The sequence below is a fragment of the Mustelus asterias genome, chromosome 9 (genome assembly GCF_964213995.1).
Source record: "Mustelus asterias chromosome 9, sMusAst1.hap1.1, whole genome shotgun sequence".
Taxonomy (NCBI): Eukaryota; Metazoa; Chordata; class Chondrichthyes; order Carcharhiniformes; family Triakidae; genus Mustelus; species Mustelus asterias.
In genome coordinates, this window is record NC_135809.1 from 54,824,785 (window position 1) to 54,850,380 (window position 25,596).

General features: G+C 43.6%; 1 protein-coding gene and 1 pseudogene across 1 annotated transcript in view; both read right to left on the bottom strand.

The window, feature by feature from the left end:
• The window catches only part of pdzrn4 (PDZ domain containing ring finger 4), a 462,321-nt gene that overhangs the window by 328,671 nt on the left and 108,054 nt on the right, over positions 1-25,596 (bottom strand). The gene's annotated exons all lie outside the window — the stretch shown is intronic.
• LOC144499368 (U2 spliceosomal RNA) lies at positions 15,742-15,945 on the bottom strand (annotated as a pseudogene).

Genomic DNA, 25,596 nt, shown 5'->3' on the forward strand with positions numbered 1-25,596 from the left:
TTGTATTTGCTGAGCATTTTCTGCCTCAGGCATTCTCCCGTGCTACCCAGCGCACATAAACATCCCATGGAAAAGTTCGACTGTAAGAGTATACCCATCTGGAAAATCATGTCGCAAAATAATTTAACTACAAAACACATCTTCTGAAAGACAGCAAGAGAACAATAGGATCCTCGGATTTAGGAGCCAGAGAAGGCCATTCAGCCCTTTAAGACTTCTTTACCATTCAGTAAGATCATGGCTGATCTGGTATAGCCTCAACTTCAATTTGCCATCTATCCCGCATAATCCTCGACTCCTTAGTCTGTCCATACCTGTCTAACTCTACCTTGAATTACAGAATCATAATTTTACAGCATAGCAAGAGACCCTTTACCCCATCATCTCTGTGCCAGCCATCAAGCACCAATCCTAATCCCAATCTCCAGCACTTGATCTGTAGCCTTATCTGCTATGGCATTTCAAGTGTTCATCGAAATGCTTCTTAAATGTTGTGATGGTTCCCGCTCTACCGTCCTTTCAGGCATTGAGTTCCAGATTCCCACCACCCTCTGGGTGAAAAAAAAACTTCCCTCAAATCCCCTCTAAATCTCCTACCCCTTACTTTCAATCTATGACTCCTGGTTACTGAGAATAGAGCCAATGTTTCGAGTCTAGATGACCATTCGTCAGAGCGAAACGTTGCTCTATTCTCTCCCCACAGATGCTGTCAGACCTGCTGAGATTTTCCAGCATTTTCTGTTTTTGTTTCAGATTCCAGCATCCACAGTATTTTGCTTTAATGTTCTTCATAATTTTGTGCACCTCAATCAGGTCCCCGCTCAGCCTTTTCTGCTGTAAGGAAAATAACTCCAGCCTAAACAACTTCTTTTCGTAGCTGAAACCCAGCCCAAGCAACATCCAGGTGAATCTCCTCTGTACCCTCTCCAGTGCAATCACATCCTTCCTAATGCAGTGACCCAGCCTCCACTGCAGGGCATAGATTGAAAGGCATAGAGGCAGGTACAATTTTATCTTTTAAAAAGCATTTAGATAGTTACATGGGTACGATGGGTATAGAGGGATATGGGCCAAATGCAGGCAATTGGGATTAGCTTTGGGGTTTTAAAAAAAAGAGTGGCATGGACAAGTTGGGCCGAAGGGCCTGTTTCCATGCTGTAAACCTCCATGACTCCACTGCTCTCTGAGGAGGAGAATTCCACACAGTTCTGAACTTTGAGAGAAAAAATTCACCTCATCTGTCCGAAACTCCAGTGAGTATAGGCACAACCTGCTCAACCTTTCTTCATAAGTAACACCACCCACACAGAAATTCTTCAACCCCGTAATAGGCCAAATTGAAGTCATTGATAATGGAGTGCCCAATGGAATAAATTTTTCAAAAGAAGCAGACAGAGAAGGAGAGGATTTACATTGATTCTTTCACAATGTCACAACACCCCAAGTGCTTTATAGCCAATTAAATATTTTGAAGTGTAGTCACTGTTGTAATACAAGGAAATGCAGCAGCCATTTGGAGTACAGTAAGATGCCATTAAAACATTGAAATACATGAGCAGATGTGTGGTTTTCCTGATGTTGGCTAAGAGATAAACATTGGATAGGGCACCAGAATAACTGTCCTGCTAATCTTCAAATAATCACAGAATCCCTACAGTACAGAAGGAGGCCATTCGGCCCATCGAGTCTAGACCAATCACAATCCCACCCAGGCCCCATCTCCGTTATCCCACACATTTACCCTGCTAATCCCCCGACACTAGGGTCAATTTAGCATGGCCAATCCACCTAATCTGCACATTTTTGGAGTGTGGGAGGAAACCCATGCAGACCAGGGGAGAAAGTACAAACTCCACACAGACAGTGACCTGAGGCCAGAATTGAACCTGGCTCCCTGGCGCTGAGAGGCAACAGTGCCAACCACTGAGCCACCATGCTGCCCGTAATGCAATAAGATCCAGCAGGCAGAGCAGCTGGAGTCTCAATTTAAAGAGTCGAGAATGTCTGATACCTGAAGCTTTGCAGAGAGAAGCAGGCCTGGACGTAGCGGTGCCAATCCTCACTCATGTCCATCCCGACTCCATCAATTTGTCATAAAGGTCAGTTTTTAGAAGTTGGAGGGCTGATGACCAGCCACAAAACAGTACATTAAAAAAATACATAATTGTTCATATCATGATTGTTCTTTGCAAAGGCTTCACTGTTTTCTGATAAGCAACATGCCCAGATGCCAAGCAGACATGCAGAAAATTACAAAATAGGTTGCACACCATATACCACATGCTGAGGTTTGATTATTGTCAAATTCCTGAGGAATGTTTATACACAATTATATTTTCAATTACTGGGTGAAGTTTACCCTAAATTACTGTAATTGCCCTATTACAATGCTTACTGATGAGCAGATAATTACTATTTATCTGAATAAAGAATCCTATTTATTACCTTTTTTGTAACCCTGAAGGATAATTTGCAAATTCTTACATCCAATAACAATATACACTGCCCATTATCAGGATCAGTGTACAAGTGGATTGTAGCGCAGACCTGGGGAAGACATAGCTCAATGAATCCTCCTCCTGTTCTGCTGGTCCAGCTGGTGCTAATCATAGAATCACAGAATAGAATCATAGAATCCCTACAATGCAGATGGAGGCCATTCGGCCCATCGAGTCCGCACAAACTCTCCGGCAAAACCCAGGCCCTATTCGTGTAACCTCACGTATTTACCCCACTAATTCCCCTAACCTACACATGGGAGACTACGAGGCAATTTATCAAGGCCAATCGACCTAACTCGCATATCTTCGGATTGTGGGAGGAAACCAGAGCACCCAGAGGAAACCCATGTGACCGGGGGAAAACATGCAAACTCCACACAGACAGTTGCCCACGGCTGGAATTGAACCCAGATCCCAGGTGCTGTGAGGCTGCAATGCCTCTGTATTGCCTGTACCACTGTGATAATGAACAGTGTTACTGTTTCTGCTGGGATTCTGTGATCCTCGACAATAGTTGAGTTGAGAAAAGATCACAGACCTCAAGGGTGGGACAGTATCTTGTGCCCTCACCCTGTGGCGAGTTTGGTGGCCTGGGAAGAGGGAGGGGGGCATTTAATCAGGCAGGAGGGTGTTATAATATGCCTTCAAGGGATAGCAGTGTGACATCATTAAAAGGGAAGTGTGTTATGTCATCCAGTCTTAGTTTTGTGTTGGCCAGTGCGCAGAACACAGCACACACAGCTCTGCTGCTGATATTTTCAAGCTTTCTATCCATGAATAAATGTTCTCATACGCTGAGTCCAAACAAATGAACCCAAAACATGTTTATTCAATCACTTATGAGTGATTGGTGCCTTCATATTGTTCAGCAGTGGTCAAACAGCCTGACAGCAAGATTAAGTACAGGTGAAACATGACGTGACCTCAGCATTCTGGTCAGGCCACAACTAAGCAAATGAGAAGGTTGAAACTGCAACATGATGACTGCACAGAAAGGCTTCGAAGACACAGTGCTCAAATAAAGGGCTGGTAAGCAGACAGATCGGAGATTTGGCAAAACCCACTGACCAGTGCACCACCAAGATTGCGACGTCTCTTGATAAAGATTCAAGATTACAACTGTGAGATTAGGTATAAATCAGGCAACTTGATGGTCACATCAATACACTTAGCAGATTGCCTAACCCAGTGAGAAAAGAGGTTACACCCTTAGATCGACAAGCTGACTTCATTGGCAGCAAACCTGAAGTTGTTCTCCAAATTGAACTGGTTTTTACAGCACAACGCAAATGTTCACGTTTAAGATTCTATACTACAGGAACTGTGGTAAACCATTATTGAAGATTGGTCTGATTCAATTCAGCACGTCCATGAACACAGGAGACCAGTTTACTCTTATTGGGACGAGCTAGACCCGACATTCTTCACTCGCACATGGACATATGGAACAGGTGATAGAGTTGCATTGTTGATTTTAATATTGAGGAAATATATCAGCACAGACAATGTGGAATCTGTATGGGTCGAGTTAAGAAACACCAAAGGGCAAAAAACGTTTGTGGAAACCACAGACCATCAAACTGTAGTGGTAATATTGCAAATAGCATTAGACAGAAAATCAGAAATGCAAGTGATAAAGGAACATGTGAGATTATGGGTGACTTTAATCTGCAAATAGGGCAGGATCCATGAGTTCTATACACTTTTATAATAGTAACTAAACATGAACATGTATTATAAATAATTATACTTCTTTGGAAGGGGGAAAGTATCATAAAAAAGGGGATGTTGTGATATGCCCCTAAGGGATAGCAGCATGCCATCATGAGAAAGGAAGTATGTCACATTATCCAGCCTCAGTTTCACTTTGATCTGTGAGCAGAACACAGTGCACACAGTCCTGCTGCTGATGTTTTCCAGTTTTCTGCCCATGTATATATGTTGACATGTACCTAGTCTCAATAACTGAACCCACACTGTACTAACACAATCCCTTATGAGTGATTGATGCCTTTATATCATTAGAAAGGTTCTTTTGGCCTTTTGTTAACTTGTTAATTTGTCCCCTTTTTAATTGGTTCATTGGTTATTACAAAATAGTATATTATTATAAAATCACAACATCTTCCCGTCTTCAAGATTATGTCCATACAGGAAAGGCCTGTAAACAGCCTCTCACCCTGTCACCAATGGAGACCCTAAATAGGAAAGTAATGTCCACTTAAGGGTCTCATCCAGCCACGACTGGTATCAACCCTCCATGCAAGGAGGGCAACATGAGGGGTACTCAGTGCTTGATCAAGAAAACTAGCATTGAGGAGGGGAGCCGAGCCCCTCCAACCCCCCCCTCCCCTTCCCAGAGCCATTCACCTACCCTTGATGTCCACTTCTTTCCCTTATGACCCCCATACTCCACTCGTGAGCCCCTTGGCCCCTCCCCCCTAGCCTCAGGAGGGTATTGTACCAGCGGCAACCACCACCTCCCCAATGGCACTACTGTTCAATAGAACTGCTGACCAATTAGAGGCCGCCGGCTCTCTGTAGGCGGGACTTCAGCCTATGGGGTCCTTGATTCTGGGGAAAGGCCTACCAAGTGCCTGAATGGAACAAGATACTATGGACCTCGCCTACAAGAGGTGAGATTCTTGCCGGCTCTTCGACCAGTGACTAAGACCCCCGTCACCTCCACAAGATTCCGCCCTTTCACATTGTTTCTCTCCACAGATGTTACCAGACTTGCTGAGTGTTTCCAGCACTTTTTTCCTTCTTTTTTATTTCAGTTCTGGTGTGAGCTGCCTTTAAATTTCAAAGAGGCCATAAAAATAAATCATTTTTCCCCTCATTCCCAAATGTCACATCCATCATTGGAATGAAGAATGTATTTTTTCCATCTGGTTAACAAATCGGCAGTTACTGGTTTACAGCCACTGAGTTGGGTCACTGCTCTCGTGATGTTCAGGGTGAGTGACAGCATGCTCTTTTATCAGGACTGAAGTTTCTCTGAACCCATTTCTTCTTCAGCAAAGCAAACCCCAAAATTCAAGGTACGATCTCGCCATTAGCCTCACTGGTAAAAGGTGGCAGATATTCCAATAGCACACTTCTTAAAAGTAGCAGAACCTCATGCCCTCACATTCTTTCCCTCAATCACAGTTGCTTGTTATTTCATCATAATTGATTCTTGCACAAAGATATTTATGAATAGAATACATTCCGCAAGTACATGATCCTCATCTCTCTTAGGCTATTGAGACAGGGAGCCTCAGTCACTGATACCCTTTTCTCAGAGTCATCTGTGGAGGCCATTTCTTATTCCAGTTAGTTTTGCCAACCATAATTATGAATGTAGTATTACCACTGCTGGTATTTCAAAAGCTACCGCAGGATTTGAAAACATAATAATAGTGTTACATTGTCAGAGGTGCCAATCCTAGAAAAGAGGCATTAAACCAAGGTCTTTAATCAGGATGTTAAAGATTCTGTCATTCCTTTAGAAGAGCAACTGAGTCTTCTTTTCGTTGCCAACATTTCTCCCTCAAGTTTCAAATTCCTCCATAGCCTCTTCTCTTCCTGAGCTGAATAAAATGAAGGGTGGAGGGCGGTTTGGGGGACGGTTCAGCCGCTTGGAAGCAAAGTCGGTGTGGAGCCGGTCCACCCTGCACCCATAATGGGGACGGACTGAACAAGGGCCAAGTGGGTCTTCCACCCCTCACTGGGGATATATGGCATGAACAGCATATTATCAGGATCAATTGGCTTGGTAACAAGCATAATTGATCTTTGATTACCTATTTGAATATGGTGGGCAGGCTGCCAATTTCAGCGCCTGTCCACTCCGAATTATGGGGATGAGCTCAGGGATGCCCCCCATCCTAGCGGAAAGACACCCAACTGGGGGCACGTAAAATGCAGCTCCCCATCTCTGTAATTTCCTCATCTGAAATATCTGTGCTCCCCTAATTCTGGCCTCTTGAACATTCTGAGTGTTAATCGCTTCACCACTGGTGGCCGTGCCTTCAGTTGTCTGGGCCCTAAGCTCTGAAACTTAGAGAACGCAATGTCTCTTATGTGGCTTGCTGTTATATGTTGTTTTATAATGCTCCCGTGGAGCACCTTTGGGAATTTACTGTATTAAAAGCACTTTATAAATACAAGTTGCTATTGTTATCAATAAATGCCACCAAAAACTAGAATGAAAGATTTGCATTTATAGATCACATTTTATGACCAGAGGACATTTTAAAACTTTGAGTGTCGCCACTTGTATTAGCAAAGTCACACAAACAATGATGGTCAGTTAATCTGCTTTATTGTGGCGAGTGGCCTAGTGGCATTATCGCTAGACTATTAATCTAGAAACTCAGTTAATGTTCTGGGGACCCGGGTTCGAATCCTGCCATGGCAGATGGTAGAATTTGAATTCAATAACAAAGTATCTGGAATTAAAAATCTACTGATGACCATGAAACCATTGTCGATTGTCAGAAAAACCCATCTGGTTCACTAATGTCCTTTAGGGAAGGAAATCTGCCATCCTTACCTGGTCTGGCCTACCTGTGACTCCAGAGCCACAGCAATGTGGTTGAGTCTCAACTGCCCTTGGGCAACTAGGGATGGGTAATAAATGTTGTGATGTGGAGATGCCGCCGCCGTTGAACTGGGATAAACACAGTAAGAAGTCTCACAACACCAGGTTAAAGTCCAACAGATTTATTTGGTAGCACAAGCCACTAGCTTTCGGAGCACTGCCCCTTCATCAGGTGAGTGGGAGTTCTGTCCACAAACAGGGCATATAAAGACACAAACTCAATTTACAAAATAATGGTTGGAATGCGAATCTTTACAAGTAATTAAGTCTTAAAGGTACAGACAATGTGAGTGGAGAGAGAGTTAAGCACAGGTTAAAGGGAAGTGTATTGTCTCCAGCCAGGACAGTTAGTGAGATTTTGCAAGCCCAGGCAAGTCGTGGGGGTTACAGATAATGTGACATGAACCCAAGATCCCGGTTGAGGCCGTCCTCATGTGTGCGGAACTTGGCCATCAGTCTCTGCTCAGCGACTCTGCATTGTCGTGTGTCGTGAAGGTCATCTTGGAGAATGCTTACCCGAAGATCAGAGGCCGAATGCCCGTGACCGCTGAAGTGTTCCCCAACAGGAAGAGAACACTCTTGCCTGGTGATTGTCGAGCAATGTTCATTCATCCGTTGTCGTAGCGTCTGCATGGTCTCCCCAATGTACCATGCCTCAGGACATACTTTCCTGCAGATAATCAGGTAGACAACATTGGCTGAGTTGCAAGTGTATGTACCGTGTACCTGGTGGATGGTGTTCTCACGTGAGATGATAGCATCCGTGTCGATGATCCGGCACGTCTTGCAGAGGTTGCTGTGGCAGGGTTGTGTGGTGTCGTGGTCACTGTTTTCCTGAAGGCTGGGTAGTTTGCTGTGGACAATGGTCTGTTTGAGGTTGTGCGGTTGTTTGAAGGCAAGAAGTGAGGATGGCCTTGGCGACATGTTTGTCTTCATCAATGACATGTTGAAGGCTCGGGAGAAGAAATCATAGCTTCTCCGCTCCGGGGAAGTACTGGACGACGAAGGGTACTCTATCCACCGGATAACATCTCACATCTCTTTAACCTGTGCTTACCCCTCTCTCCACTCACATTGTCTGTACCTTTAAGACTTGATTACCTGTAAAGACTCGCATTCCAACCATTATTTTGTAAATTGAGTTTGTGTCTTTATATGCCCTGTTTGTGAACAGAACTCCCACTCACCTAATGAAGGGGCAGCGTTCCGAAAGCTAGTGGCTTGTGCTACCAAATAAACCTGTTGGTCTTTAACCTGGTGTTGTGAGATCTCTTACTGTAATAAATATTGGCCAGTCAGCAACACCCATGTCCCATAAATGAATAGAAATATAAAATTGTTATATTGGTCGAGGAGAAAAATTGACCATAGGGAACTCCCTGTTCTTCTGTATTTCTATTAAATGTTGGCCCTCTTTTCCTATCCAGTTGGACATGGGGAATGCCATAGCACTCTGAGAGAATGGTGTTGTTCAAAGAGCAGAGAGTTCTCCTAGTGCTTGGGCCAACATTTAACCCTTAGTCAACACTGCCTAAATAAAACCAATCCTTCACCTCCTGGCTGTTTGTGACACATTGCTAGGCACTTCCATTAGTGCAATTTATTTTTCTTCCAAAAACTCTTATAAGGTAACAATGACGGTCACAAATAATTGGGGTTGAGAAGCAGTTTGTGCTGCGGGAATAGTGTGCCTCTCACCCCACTGATCAAGGTGGAAGGTAGTTATGTCCTGCAGCGAAGAGAAGTGAAATACAAACACAAGCAGCGGATAACGTCAATATTTCATCTGGGAAACAGGCCTACAGGCTTAAAATAAAAAAAATAATTGTTAACCTCATAAATGGACAGTGTTGCACAGCTCTTACTACATTCATAAACCACTTCTGAAAAACAGAATATAGGCAGCCGCTGAGTCAAGGAAAAGATTTTTCTGCTTTGTCTGATTCCCATCGTTTGTCTCAATGCTCCAGCCTTTTCCTACTTGTTAAGATTAACAGGTCACACAATTCAGTACATCAGTTAGATCAATAAGTAGAAATCTTCTGAAAACTCTTCTCTCTTGTCCCCTTCACCCTCACCCCTAACAAGTGTGACGAGCTCATGGACTTCTTTGTTACAGAGATCAAAGCAATCCAATGTGCTGAATTTGCCACATCCCCTTCCACTAGCCCAGTAGGCCAAACTTTCTCTAATGCTACTCCATCCTAGCCCCTAAACTCGGATATTTCTCCAGTTTCTGTATCTTCTTTCAGCTCTCTCCAAGCCTTCCATGTCCATGAGACTTGCCTCTTGTTTCTGCAATATTCACACTGATCACCTGACTTCCCCCTCTCATCTCCATCTTGACCAATATTGTAAATGGTTCCCTCATTTCAGCGATTGTACCTCTCTCCTTTAAATCAGCTACCCTCTTCTCAAAAAAAACCAAACTCTCGACACCACCATCCTTACAAACTTATCGTCCTATTCTCAACCTCCTTTTCTCCCCAAAGTCCTTGTATATGTTGTCGCCTCTCAAATCCATTCCCACCTAATCGTCGAATCCCTTCAGTACAGGAGGAGGCCATTCGGCCCATCAAGTCTGTAACGAGCACAATCTCACCCAGGTCCTATTCCCGTAACACTGTTACCCTGTTAATCCCTCTGACACTAGGGTCAATTTAGCATGGCCAATCAACCTAACCCACACATCTTTGGACCTCTCTCAGAACTCCATGTTGTAATCCCTCTAAACATGTTTCTGCTCCTGAAACAGTACCAAGGAAAGCAGTTATCAATATCACAAATCCTATGTGTGTGACAAAGGTAGATTTTCCTTCCTCATCCTTCGGGACCTATCTATGGCCTTTGACCACACCATCCTCCCCCAACACCTCTCCATTGTTGTCCAGCTGGGTGAGAGTGTTCTTCTTGGGTTCTGTTCTCATTCACATGTACATATATTGTGTAAGAGGGTGCTGATTGGTGGGAGAGTGGACTCTGACTGGTGGAGGCTTTGTCGCTTGCCAACTAATTAGCACCCTCTTCTTATACAGTATAAAGATGATGTTTCCCCTGACATCAATATTCTTGTAATTGTCCTGATGCCTGCAAGATGAAAAGCTTCAAGAAAATGTCTTCAATGATATTCAAGCTCTGTACCACAGAAGGAATATTTGCATTAAAGGTGCTATATAAATGGAAGTTGTTGATGGTTATTAGTAGAGAGATATGACAAATGTAAATAAAATGATATCTGCTGCCCCGAAACACCAATTCTGAGTCTTTCTGAGAATCATTTTGTGTTGAAGTTGATTCATTGCGGCATCATTCCGAGCTCTCTGAGCTCATTCAAGATAGTCATACGATTTTGTTTAAATTCAATCTCCCAACAGCTGATCGCAATCACAAATTCCTCTACAATTCATATCCTGTAAAAATTGCACCACAATTACCTCAGATCAGTAGAACTGTTCCCACTGCCATGTCTGCTGTAATGCTTGTATAGAAATTGTAACCCCCACAGCTTGCCTCCTGGGCTTGTAGAATCTCACTAGCTGTTCTGTCTGGAGACAATACACATCTCTTTAACCTGTGTTGAATGCTCCCTCCACCCACATTGTCTGTACCTTTAAGACCTGGCTGACTTTAGAGATTCGCATTCTAATTAGTATTCTGTAACTTGATTTCTGTGTCTGTGCACTGTTTGAGAGCAGATACCCACTCCATCTGATGAAGGAGCAGTGCTCCGAAAGCTTATGGTATTTGCTACCAAATAAACCTGTTGGACTTTAACCTGGTATTGTGAGACTTCTTACTACAGTAATAGGTACAGAAGGTTTTAATGTGCTCATATGAAACATACAGTTTCTATATTTATTATTTACTAATCCAACCTTTCTTGAACTGCACTCTAGAAACTGGACACCCTCATGCGGTTGCAATGTTCTTTAAATATCCAAACACTACGACCTGAACTAAGTTTAGTGCAATGCAAGGATGTGCCTGGTCTTTTAAACAGACACTTCAAAATGGCCACCTTTGCTTCCCCCAAGTGCTGCTTTTTCCAGTTAAAAGGCCTAGAGATGCCCCCCCAGCGCTTCACACATTTAACAGCATCAGCTGTGGCTCAATAAGTAGCACCCACGTCTCAGAGTCAGAAAGTTGTGGATTTCAAGTCCCACTGATTCGAGTTCAAAAATCTAAGCTGACAGTCCCAGTGCCAGCATACTGCACTGCCTTCTCACATGGAATTGAAGATCCCATGGTGCTATTTAACAGAAGGGCAGGGGAGCTCTCCCTGGTGTCTGTCTCTTAATTAACATCACTAAAACAGATTATCTGGTCAACATCAGATTGCTGTTTGTGAATGATTACTGTACACAAATTGATTGTTTTGTCTCCTGCAACAGTGACTAAACTTCAAAAATATCTTCACTTGCTCTAAAGCAGTTTGGGATGTCCTGAAGTCACGAAATGCATTATATAAATGCACCACACGTGCAGGAGAGGGGAACTCACAGGATCAATATTAGCCTGCACCAGAAGATCAGCTTTGCCAACTAACTGCACATCATCACTGGTGGTGGCACACCAGTAGACTAATCGTTGGCCTGTCTCACAAGGTGACAGAGAGGAAGTGGTCAAGGAAGTTGTACAGATTTCAAAGAGCTATGGTTTTGAAGAAATCTTGGCTCTTTTATCAGTTGCAGTCTTTCATATCTATCCAAGCACATCTGGGACAGTTTCCCCAAGTCCATTGGACATTTGCAGCTGTCAGACATCCAACATCAACAGAAAACTTCCTCTTCAATTCACCAATATGTTTAAGAAGACATTTCCTTCTAATGCAGTGTAAAATAAACACACACTAAGCGAGTTGAGGGTATCTAACACAATCCGTCTCTAAGGAATATCTTCCATTAAATGGCTCATTTCCTTCTCTTACATAATCGTGCTTCTTCCATAGAGAGAAAATACATTAAATTCCAATGGATAAGAATCAAATAGTTTTCCTCCTGTAATTACATTTTAGTGATTCAAAGGCAACTGAAAATCCAATACACTCTTACTGCCAATCTCTTAATCTGATTGCACTTCATTTAAGATTGGTCTATTCCAACAAGGTGACCTCTCCACTGCATGCCTTTGAGACAGTCTGAGACAGCAGCTTGGAAGAAAAGATTGGGTCAAGCATCACAATGAGTACATTCAATATTAAGGAAAACCTCCAGCTGTCTTTTTCAGTGAATTCTAAACATGTGCCAAAATAATGTGGCCTTCAAGGTTTGTTTCAGTAAGAACACAGATACAGATGAATAAAGTGGCAGCAACACCTGATAACCACTTCACATGCAAAACCTGAGGCAGAACCTGCTTCTAAAGGATCAGGTCTCTTCAGCCACTGGTGACATTATAGGAAGGTATAATAGGACTATAGGAAGATACCTTAGGTCCAATGGAGTTGAATAAGAAAAATATTGTGGGTGCTGGAATCTGAAACAAGAACAGAGAGTGGTGGAAAAACTCAGCAGGTCCGGCATCTGGCAGGAGAGAAAACAGAGTCAACGTCCAAGTCCATTTGACTCCATCAGAAAAGAGGGGAAAACATATTGGATATCAAACTGTAGCTGGGAGAGATTACAACAAGATGTAGCAACTTTAAGAACAAGAGACGGATGGCTAATATAGATTTGAATTTGCTATATGTCCATCACCTTACACAGGTGGAAGAATGCTGATGATAAAATTAGTTTAAAAAAAGGTACAGCCTTGATGCGGAGCTCTAAGCCACTGATGTCATTTCCTGGTAACTTCCTTAGTTCTATTTTATCCCTTCTATTTGCTCATCTCTATTACTTCTGTTGAAAATATTAGATCTCTCTAGATTGTCTTTCCTCTTCTACTGAAGGTGGGATCTCGTACTGGGAACAGTTACACAGGCCACCAACAGACTTCTGGTACCAGACATATGTGGCCCCTTTCCATAAGTAACTTATACAGTGACTGTTGGTTAGCTAATCAATAAGCAGCCACAACACAAAGTAAAGTTTATTTATTAGTCACAAGTAGGGTTACATTCACACTGTAATGAAGTTACTGTGAAAATCCCCTAGTCGCCACACTCTGTGCCTGTTTGGGTACACTGAGGGAGAATTTAACATGGTCAATGCACCTAACAGCACGTCTTTGAACTGTGGGAGGAAACCAGAGCACCTGGAGGAAATCCACACAAACACAGGGAGAACGTGCAAACTCCACACAGTGACCCAAGCCGGGAATCGAATCCGGGTCCCTGAGGCAGCAGTGCTAACCACTATGCCACCATGCTGCCCTATACACTGTACCAGTCTTCAGCTAAGATCCACATACAGCTTGCAGCAGGGGTTATTGGGATAACAGTAATCTACAGCTGCACTCACTAATTGTTCTCTGAACTTAGCTTTCACAAGGCAACCTGAAGCTCTATTACATCCTAACTCCACCGCTGATGCAGTGGAGTGAAGCGGAGGACGCAAGCTATGGCTTGATGGTAGCAATGCCTCATCATTCTAAAGGTTGAGAGTTCAAGTCTCACCCAGAAATTATGAGCACATACATCCACCATCTGCTGATGAAAGTTCCAAAGCCTCACGACCCTCAGAGAAAGAAATTCTCCCATCTCTGTCTTAAATGGGTGAGCCCTTATTTTTAAACTGTGACCCCTAGTTCTAGATTCCCCTAAAAGAACCACGAGAACAAAATGTGACAGGGAGCAGCATTAAGAACATGTGAATGGGGGGGTAACAGGAATTGAACAGTCAGTGACTGGCAGGTTAGAAGAGCACAATTTGTCTCGACAAAAGAAGTGTCACAAATATATGATTTCAACTACCCATGAACTTGTGCATGGTGTTCTTAACCATGTCAGGTCAAAAGCAGCATTTTTGTTGTGTAATGGAAAATAAGTCATATGGGACATGATTGGGAGGGGGGACTGAATCATACGAATGATCCACGGGTCATTTCTCAGGAATGTTTTGGTGTAAATGCTTTTGTCTTTCTTTTCTCTCCAGCACGATTCTGCACATTTTCAGATTCACGCCCTGCCCACCTTTCGGGCAGGAGCGATAAACTGAATAGTATTTTCAAAACTCTTTTTTTGGTGCATTGGCCCAATCATCTGTCTGTCACCACTTTCACAAATGGAATTTCAAGCTGGCACAGAAAATAGCTTCGGGGTAACAAATCCCTTGTTAGCATACTGTTTTGCAAAAATTAAGTGCTCTGTAATCTTGGTGGTCCTCCATCTATTTCTGGGTTACAGAGATCCCCCTTGTCAAAATGAACAAGTAGTAAAAGATTGCTTGTGGGTGTTCTGTCAAGTGCTTTGTAATGTCTCCCCCACGCCCTTCTCCCAATCCTCAAAATTCACTTGCCGTGGCTCGGTTGATGGTACTCTTTCCTCTGTGTCACAAGGTTCTGGGTTCAAGTGCCACCCAGGAAGGCTTGAATACAAAAACCATAGTTGACAATGCAGAGTCAACTCGAGTGTCAAATGAGACCTTAAACCAAAGCACCATCTGCCTGTTTGGGTGAGTGAAAGATCCCTTGGCACTCTTTTGAAGGGGAGTAAGGGAGTTATCTCGGTGTCCTGGCCAATATTCATCCCTCAATCAACATGCGAGAGAGAGATTATCTGGTCATTGTGGTGTTGCTGCTTGTTGGATCTTGCTGTGCACAAATTAGCTGCCATGATTCCTCCATTACAACAATGACTATCCTTCAAAAGTGTTTTGTTGGCTGTGAAACTCTTTCAGGCATACAGTGGTTGTGAAAAGTGCGATATAAATACAAGCTTTTCTTTTTCCAAGTGATCTATGTGTCAATATCTCACTTCTGAACCTAAAAAGTCAGCAGGCTATTTCATTGCTGGAGTTAGGAACGCAGGGCTTAAAAGCAAGAGTAGGCCATTCAGTCCTTCGAACCTGCTCCACCATTCAATAAGATCATGGCTAATCTGATTATGTCTCAACTCCACTTTCTCATCTGCCCCCCACCATAACCCTTGAACACCCTTATCTATCAAAAATATGCCTAACTTTCCCTTGAATAAATTCAATGACCTGGCCTCCAGTGCTTTCTGGGGAAGAGAATTCCATGTTCTAACAACCCTTTAAGAGAAAAAAAACCTCATCTCCATCTTAAACAGTAGACCTCTTATCCCTGGATCTAGTCTCTCCCACAAGTGGGAACACCATCCTGGTATCTGCCCTATCAAATCCCCTCAGGATCTTATATGTTGCAATAAGATCACTTCTCATTCTTCTAGACTTCAATAGTTACAGGTCCAACCTGTTCAACCTTTCTTCATAAGATAAACCTCTCATCCAGGAATGAGTCAAGCGAACCTTCTCTGAACTGCTTCTAACACATTATATATATTTTTAAAAGAAGGAGACCAAAACCGTACATAGTTGGGTTGGGAAAGAGTCATGTCTCATTTGGAGTCCGTCTTCTGCTCAACAGGTATCACTGGTGTTTTTTTGTACATCTCGGTACTTTATTTCTAATCAAAAAAGCCATTCAAATTAATTCCAATCACAGTCCCCACATGAGAGAAAACAAGATCCAAGCTGACAAGACAAGAATGTTGCATCCCATTTTGGGCTCGATCAAACAAGATCCAAGCTGACAGGATGAAGCATTGTGATGTAATGCTTCATCTTTGCCAAAAGGCTGAGATGGCTTTGAAAAATTGCATTAGTTAAACCTTGGTTTAACCACAATGGCTGCCCTGATCCTTTACTCTACCCGAGCTTAGGCAAACCATGATTGCAGGCAAACTGATGAGAACAGATTCTACACTTGATCTTAGCCAAAAGGCTGAGAAGCAATTGGAGTTTACCAACACTGGCTGAGTCTGGACAAAATAAAATCAGTACAGATGTCTCTGTCAGTGCTTCTCATTATTTTAGAACTATATCCAACCACATTCTGTTGGTGAATGTACTTTGCTGGTCAAGCCCTAATAAGTATGATCTTCCCCAAAATCTCAATTTCCGTTCCCACTTAATCAATATTGTCTTGGTTGCTGTATAATTGTGTTCAACTGTTCTCACCTTGATTGCAATAATGAGGGAAACCTGATGCCACATTGTCATGGCTCCAAAAAAAACAGTAAGTAGTCTCACAACACCAGGTTAAAGTCCAACAGGTTTATTTGGTAGCACAAGCCACTAGCTTTCAGAGCGCTGCCCCTTCATCAGGTGAGTGGGAGTTCTTTTCATATGAGTTCTCCCACTCACCTGATGAAGGGGCAGCACTCCGAAAGCTAGTGGCTTGTGCTACCAAATAAACCTGTTGGACTTTAACCTGGTGTTGTGAGACTTCATACTGTGTTTACCCCAGTCCAACGCCGGCATCTCCACATCATTACAAAAAAAACACCACTCATCTGCTGTATACACTCTTCATCAGTTGTGGCTCAGTGGATTGTACCTTCACCTTCTGACTCAGAAGTTTGTGGGTTCAAGTCCCACACCAGAGCACATACTCTAACACTTCAATGCAGCACTGAGACAGTTGTACGCTTTTGGAGGTGCTGTTATTCAGATGAGAAGCCACACTCAGATCCTGTATGCTCTCTCAAGTTGATGTAAAATATAGCCAATATCTCAAAGGTTAGAGTTATCCTCAGTGACCTGGTCAGTATGTATTCCTCAGCACATAACTGAAAGAGATTATCTGGCCATTATCACCTCACTGTTTGTGCGATCTTGCTGCACACAAATATTATCCCAACATTAAATCAGTGATTACACTTCAAAAATTCTCCATTTGAATGTTCTGAAAAATGCAATGTAAATGCAAGCCTGCTGTTATGATCTATTAGCAGCACATCATAAAATTCACTTAATTCACAAGTATATCAAGTTACTCCTAGTGAAGGATAGATGCATGGCCAAGATGAAAGATTAGAAGGCTGAATTCCTATCCATTTTACCCGACTTTCCATCCAATGTTTTGCTCAGAAAAGCACAGGATGAACAATGGATTTTTTGAAATGAATCTGTTCCTTCCTTTCTGATACAAAGTTGTATTTAAACTACGAGAGGCATACAAAAGAGGGCTGGTAATAGGTGGGGGAAAATAAAGCAAAGCAAGTTAACAGTGAGTGTCCATCATGAACGAGAGAGAGGAAAAGAAGGATCACTCATCCTGTAAAACAAACATATTCTCTGGTTTCTGAATGACAACGGCCTTGCCTGTAGTTCTAGGAACACAGGGAGTAATAGGAAACAAAAAATTAATCGCCACAGCAACTGAACTATTTGGCATCAAGTGTCTGCCGTCTACAAAGAACTGTATTTCAATTGTGTTTGTGTAACCTGCTGTCCTCATTCAGTGTAGGCCCCAGAGTTTAATTTAGAAAGTAGTCTGAATCTTTAAAGTTGATCTGTGATCAGTGACAGGCTTGCAACGTCTTCTCCCTCCACATGTCCACTCCTGTTACATTCATATTTACTGACTCTGCTGGCCATTGAGGTTTCATATTGGTCTCTTTGATGAGAGCAGCAGCCTGGCTCCATCTGTTATGGGGTTAATTGACCTTCTGTTATTTCAGTCGACTCACTGATCTAGAAAATCTATCTCCCCCCCCCCCCCCCCCCCCCCACCCCCACCCCCAGCTCCCACTTTTCACAATCCCGCCATCCCAATTCAGGGCAACTCATTTTGGAGTGGACACAGTTTAAAGTTGCCACTTTTCTCGGCGCTGCTGATTTTTAAAAACTTTTTCTAACTGAGACCAAATCTTTCAGACCAAAGTGCTGATGATCCCAGTTTCCGAGCTCTCGCATTTTTAACACTTCCTGTGTGATGCCCATTCTATCAGTTTATCTCAGATATATTCACACGGTACCACTCCCACATCCAAAAGCAATAACATAAATGTCAGCATTGAATTAATCATATGGGGCAATGCCAACAAAATGGCATTCAATTTCTCACTGGTTTCTATCTCGAGGCAATTTCCTTTCCCAATGGAATCAACGGTTTCAGAAATTCCTGCTGGGTATCTACCCTCCGTCATTTCTGCATTAATTATAGAACCATAGAATTTCTACAGTGCAGAAGGAGACAATGTGGCCCATCGAGTCTGCACCGACTTTCTGACAGAGCATTTTACCCAGGCCCTGTCCCTGGAAACCTAAGTATTTAGCCCACTAATTTCCATAACCTACACATCTTGGGACACTAAGGGGCAATTTAGCACGGCCAATCCGCCTAACTTATATGTCCTTCGACTGTGGGAGGAAAATGGAGCACCCAGAGGAAACTCATGCAGACATGGGGTGCACAGTTACCCAAGACTGGAATTGAACTCAGGTCCCCGGCACTGTGAGGTAGCAGTGCTAATCAATGTGTCACCATACCACCAGTAAAAGGGCAACTCCTAGTTGTCTTCCAGTAGATGCTCAATTAACTGCGGCTTTTTTGACAATGTTTAAATTTTTTCTGTCAATTTTGACAACTGAAAAAAATAGTTTTCTACTTTTCACCCACGTTCCCCCAAAAGAGACGCCCAGTCAGTGAGTCAATTGTAGCTTTTTGCCGAGCTGCTGATTGGTTTGAATCAGAGTCAAGTAGGCCATGTCTAACCTTTGCTGCCCCTTGACACTGTTTGGAGAAACATTTTTGCTTCTTGCCTGTGCTTTGCTACAAAAGGCCGCAAGGGGGACAACCTGGCTTCAAACCCAGAAGTTGGCATGAGGCACCTGGCCGCAAATGAGTGCAATTTTATTATAGTGTCGGGCAGTTGGATAACTTGAAGGAAGAAGGAACAAAAATGACATTTATACAGCACACTCTTCTCAGAAAAACTTCAATGTACTTCACAATCAATGAGATGATTGAATAGTTAGCCTGCTTTTGAGATAATATGAGACAGGGCACAGTCAGAACTCTCTGCTATTCTCCAAGTACAACCAGAATGAGTCACTGGAATAGGCCAATATGGTTCAAGTTTACATTTCATCTCAAAACTTAAATAATCATTAAAGGCCTAGCTTTTTGTGTTTTATTTGTCCCTTCTGCAGAACTGCACATGGAAGTTGAGAAGTCAGGCACTTGTTTGTCTGCCTCTCCTCATTATTCACTGAGATTGGGCAGGGGAGGGCTTATGGTGGAGATGAGGAAGATTCCACTCTAACTGTCCGCTTAAGTACACAGTCCGCAGAGTTATTTCCTGAACATTGCAATCAATTTAAGATGTAGACAAAGGGTGGAATTCTCCCAAGCCCCTGCGGGTTCAATGGTTACAGCAGGATCTGGCGGGTCGGAAAACCCACCAGAGGCTGGCATGAACCTCATTTGTGCCCTGCTAATGGAATGCAGATGAAAGTCTGACCACCTACGCCCAATTTACTGCAACGCCAGCGAGAAAACACGCCGGTGCAAAACATGTTTGAAAAATATGGCGTGCAGATGTAAGGACTCACCTGAACAATGACTGGGGCTACCTTCGGAGTTCAGGATGGAGGCAGCCCACAACCCTGGACCCCAGAACACCATAACAGTTGGTGAGGAGACCACCTGCAGGTGGACCTTTCAGATTCAGTGTCCTGGAGGGGGTCCATCTTCCAGCCTCAGAACACTCCCAGAAAACCATCTTCATTCTCAGGAGGTCCATCTTCCAGCCTCAGAGTAATCCTGGTGATCCACCTTCATTTTTGGGAGATCCACCTTCTTTCTTCAATAATGGATCAGTGATGTTGGATGCCTTTTCAACATGGTGCCCGGCTAGGATGGCAGACAATGTGCCATCAGGTCTGCCCTGCCATGGTATATGGCACAAAACACCCAATTGCATAATTAATGAGGTTGAGGCCAGAAGATTTGGGATGTTTTCCCACTGGCCTCCACAGTGAGAAACACTCCACGTTCCCACCCCATCACGGGACTTAGTCCCCAGATGGGAGAATTCTGCTCCAACTTTACAGTTAAGTTCACAGTCTATAGGACACTAGAATCCCTGCGAGAGGTCACTTGGCCCATCGAGTCTGCCCCGACTCTCTGAAAGAACATCCTACCCAGGCCCACCCCCAGCCCTATCGACATAACTCCACGTATTTATTCCACTAAGCCCCCTAGCCTGCACAATGTGTTCCCCAACTTGCCGTGGTCGGGGTTGATCCTGCAAGCTGTCCAATACTGTCAGATTACTTCTCCCAAAAGCTTCCACACCATGTTTTCGCAAACCAAGATGATATAGCTTGACGCAACAAGTGTATTTGGGCTGTCGCTTGGGGTGGGTGGGAGAAGATGAACTTCAGAAGCACATTGTGGACAAGCTGGTCCCTCCAAATTGTACCACCACCAGTTTACCAAAAGGAATGGGGAGAGGACCTGCAGGACACAGTTTATCAGAGTGACACTGATTTATACCATTTTGTTTTGACACTATGTGTGCGGATTGACATGCACCTTCCCACCAGTGATAAGAATGGCCTTAAAAGACATCTTTTGCCAAAGTTGGAATTTAATAATAGAAAACAAAGTGTATAAGATCGAAAATTCTCCTAATGTACAGGTCAGCTACCAGAGATGTGGATTTCGAACAGTATTTTATCTACAGTTTACACTCTCCCAAATAAAGGTTACTAAATCACCTCAGATTGCACCCCCCTGCCCCCCCCCACACTCCCCAGCCACCTGTGCTACATTCACTCTCCCTCTCACTGAATCTGCCCCAGGCTATCCAACACTCACAATTCACACCTGCACTGCTTTCTTCATTTTACAAAGCTCCACTGTTTACTAAACTTCTAAACTGCAACTGAGGCGTTTGACCCAACAAGCATCATAGCCTCACTTTCCCACGGACCCTTTTACCTTCAAGTTTGAAATAAAAACATTTCATTCATGTGTCTGCGATGGGTGACCTCCCACCACCATACCTTTTAATTACAACTGGCATCGCAAAACAAACCAGTCAGGACTAAAGAGTTCCTCAACAGTTATCATGACTACTCATCATCACCCAAAAGAAAATATATTTTAGTATGGTGATATTGGTGCTAGGAGTTATACGATCCCTGGGCAATAATTTGCATTTATATGAAATTTTTATCGTAGCAGAAAATCTCAATACTCCTTTACAGGAGTGCTATCAGACAGAACACCATGCTATGAGGCGTTATTAGGACAGGTGACCAAATACATGATCAAAGATTTAGGTTTTAACAACTATTTCCAAGTAGGAGAGCGAGCGAGAGATGGGAGATGGAAATTGTGGATGAAAAATAAAGGATGTAGTGACGGAAGACCGAGATCTCAGAAGGTGATATAACTGAACCCTCCACTGAAATCTAAGGGTGAGATTACAGAACCAGGACATAACAGCACAGGAAAAATGACCAAATTAAGAGAATTGAGCCTAAATGTTGGTTGATGTTAAGAGTTTTAAGACGTGACAGTCTCACACTGTGCCGCCAGTGAAATGGCTACTATGGTTCTAGATGTTGTAAAAGGGAAGGTTTTAGGCTGTTCCTCATGTTCAATTTTACATCCCCAACAAAAACAGGGCCACAAACCTCCAGTCCCGTGAGGTCGCTTTCCTCAGACCAGGCTTACGGCCACGCAGACTCAAAAACACAAATTCACAGACATACTGAGCAGCCAAACAACTAACCAAAGCATTGCAAAATATGACAGGAATTGCGACAGTATTAAGTATGCACCTACTGAGGAATAGGGTCGAAAGTTATTGGATGTAATGAAGATGGATTTACATCTGAATTGGTAGATTTTCTGCAGTATCCGTTACTGTCATGGTATCACACTTTTCTCTATTAGGTAGCAGATGTATCAAACGACTTAAAGTCATATTGCACTTCCCGTGACCACCATCCATCTAAAAGCGCTTTGCAGCCAGTCAAGTACATTTGAATGGTGGGCACTGCTGTAATGTTGGTAAAACAGCAGCCAAATGCAAACAGCAGCCTCCCTCAAAAAGCACTCGACAAGGACAAGATCAACAGTTTTTTTTACATTGATTGACAACAGCGATACCTCTCCTGCTCTTTTCCAAAATAGCACCATGGGATCTTCTACATGCACCCGAGGCAGGCAGACAGGCCTCAGTTTAATACTTCACCTGAAAAAAGTTCCTCTTGACAGTGCAGCACGCCCTCAGTAGTGTACTGGAGCGTCAGCCTCAACCTCTGTGCTAAAGTCCTGGAGTGGGAGCTGAACTCAGAGGCAAGACCGAGCCGTGGCTGACGCAATAACCTTCTAACCCATTTGGCAAAAGTCCGGATTCTCTCATCGGGAGAATGGGGGGGGGGGGGGGGCAATATACTGGATTTGTGCGAGAGTTCGCGCGCCAGATTTCTGGCACGATCTGGAGATCGGGGGGGGGGGGTTCGGGACAGGTGGGGCGGGGGGTGGTGGTCGAGGCTGGCCCAGGAATGGTCGGGTGGGCTGTGATCAGGCCATGAGGGGGTTGGGGGGCAGCACTGTGGGGGTCCCGGGCTGGCCAGCGACAGCCTCCCAGTCAGGAACAGGACCCGCCCTCCTGAAATCTAATGATATTCACGCTGGTGGCCTCTGCATTGCACAGAGTGTGGGAGATTCTAGTGTGAACTCCCACTGAAAAAAACAGCCTGAATTACTCCAGTTTTCCCATGAATTCAACACTTAGAATTTTGGGGGGAGAATTCCCCATAATAACACTTGAGGGAGCAGCAAATCTGTTTGAATCTGCACTTTCAGTGGCATAATCAGAAAAAGGGACAATAATATTAACATTAAAGATAGACTGTTCAGGGAGGGGTGGGACTAATGTCAGAAAACACGCCTGCACACAAGAGGATGGTGGAAAATCTGGAACTCTTCCTCAAAAAGCTGTTGGAGTCTATGTTAACTGAACATTTCAAACTGGAGATCGATGTTTGTCAGCTAAGAGACTTGAGTCCAAAAACCGTGAACTTACTGAATAGGGGATTGGCTCGAAAGCTGAACGGCCTATTCCTGTTCCCATATCCCTATGCACTGCCTCTGATGGACATAGAAAGGGGGAGACTGGGGGAGAGAGAAGAGCAGTGAAAGAGTGAAATGGGAGATGGGGAGAACAGAGGCGAGAAGTCCCCAGGAGGATTGGACGGGAAAGTAAGACTGCGTGAGCAGCAGCTGCGTAGATCTGCCAGAGTGAGACACAGATCATCCATCAAAAATAATTCACCTCAATCTAACCGTTCCATCCCCATTTTCAACCTTATATGGGTCAACACAGATTTTTTTTCGGGGGCGGGGGTGGATTTGCCTCTTCCAGGAGATTACATGGCTCCATGTGGTTGGGTTTTATAGCACTAAAGGATGGGTTATAGGTAGACATCAAGTCACCATGCCAACTCCAGCAGTTAATGTCACACTGTGTGGACTCCCATTAGTACACTACAACATGTTGATACCAAATTTAAACATTTTCAGAATGTATGAGAGTTTTTCAAGTGTTCGCACGTGCATGTCTTTGTGTGTGCGTATATGTGCATTGTGTGTGTGTGTGTTGTGTGTGTAGTTTTTTTAAAAACAGGAATATGTTAAAATTAAAATGCCAACTAACCCCAGATTCCTTTGTCTCTGGACAGGAGGCTGCACAAAGACAGGAATGAACATCAGGTCATGCCAGCTGGATAACTGCCTTAGATGAGGACCCAACCTACTGTGGTGAGCTATGGCATACAGCAGCTCCGTCGCAACTTTACTGCCATGTCAAGTCCATCATGGGGGCAGGTGATGGGGAGATTGAATTCACCAAGTGGCGATCCTCATCTGGAGGGGGAAAAAAACCACAAAAGAATGAGCTATTAGATTCTCAATCAAAGTTCAATGGTGTGTGGTAACTTCACTAAGAACTAGGAGCAGGCGTAGGCCATTCAGCCCTTTGAGCCTTCTCCGCCATTCAACGAGATCATGGCTGAGCTTCTACTTCAACATTATTTTCCTGCATTATCCCAGTATCTCTTGATATTTTTACCACCTAGAAATCTAACAATCACAGTCTTGAACATATCTGCCGCCCTCCTGGGTAGAGAATTCCAAAACATTCATCACCCTCTGAGTGAAGAAATTCCTCCTTATTTTAGTTCTAAATGGCCTGGCCCATACTCTGAGACCGTGTCCCCAGGTTTTATACTCCCTCAACACGCAAACCCCCACACCACCCCCAGCTAGGGGAATCATCCTCCTGCAACTACCCTGTCAAGCCCCTTATAATCTTGTATGTTTGAATGAGATCACCTCTCATTCTCCATAGAATAAAGGCCCAGTCTATTTAGTCTTTCCTCATAGGTTAATTGTTCCATCCCAGGAACTTACTTAGTGGACCTTCATTGCACTCCCTCCATGGCAAGTACATTCTTTCCTTAGGAAAAGAGTAAAATCAGTACACAACGTGAGTAAAGATTACTGATATCAGGATTCTCTCATCTTTTATCTTCAGTGTTGATGGATTGTGCTGTGGTTAAGTGCCAGATGTTCAAATTTCACTGGTGTATTGCCTTTCGGTTTTGGCATTTGTTGACACAATAAACAGTTCAACTTATTCACTACAGGAATAGGTCCCAGGGTTAGTTGGGTTTGGCAGCTTCCTGCATTTCCAGTTGTTTACTTTGCCCTTTCAGGGGGGAGATGCAATGAGAAGTGTGTTCCTTTTCCACCACAAGGTCCACAAGCACAAACAGTCCACTAAAGCATTGCAAGAGAAGCTGAACCTGCCCTGGATATGAAGCAAGGTCTGCAGCTAAAACAGAAAAACAGCAAGGGCTAATCTATGCAGCAAAAAGAGTGAAATTCATCACATTTCTACCAGAAGCAGTTCCATGATATAAACGTGGCAACAAAACAAAATATCATTGAGCTAACTCAGGTTCTATTCTTCAGCGATATATCCTGATAATGAGCACAGCTGAACCTGTGGCTCAGGGCCCGGGAAACGTTCCTTCAGATGCCATCAATTCCCTGGCTCTCAGTAACCACTGATACTCCATATGACTTGGCTCTGAGTGCTAAACTTCAAAAAAACTTGGCTCCTTTGTGTATTTAGTCGCTGTTGAAGCCAACTTTACGGAGTATTTGGAGAGTTTGAGAGTGCATTAATATGCTATGTCCATGTTTGCAGTGGATACAAAGAAAATCTTGCAAATGTATTGTTGCACTTTACCAGGCAGAAAGTGCCTCAAAATGTTTTCTATGATGAATTACTTTTTATCTGTTGCTATTATTGACGTCACAGCACTAAAGCAGCCAAGGTTGTAGGTTCACAATGAACAGCCATATGAACACATAAATTAGGCACAGGAGTAGGCCACTCGGCTCCTCAAGTCTGCTCTACCATTCAACAAAGTCCCGGCTGATCTAATTTTAACCTTAACTTCACATTCCTGCCAACCCTGATAACCTTTGGCCCTCTTGCTTATGAACAATCTATCTACTTCTGCATTAAAGATATCCAAAGACTCTGTCTCAATCACCTTTTGAGGAAGA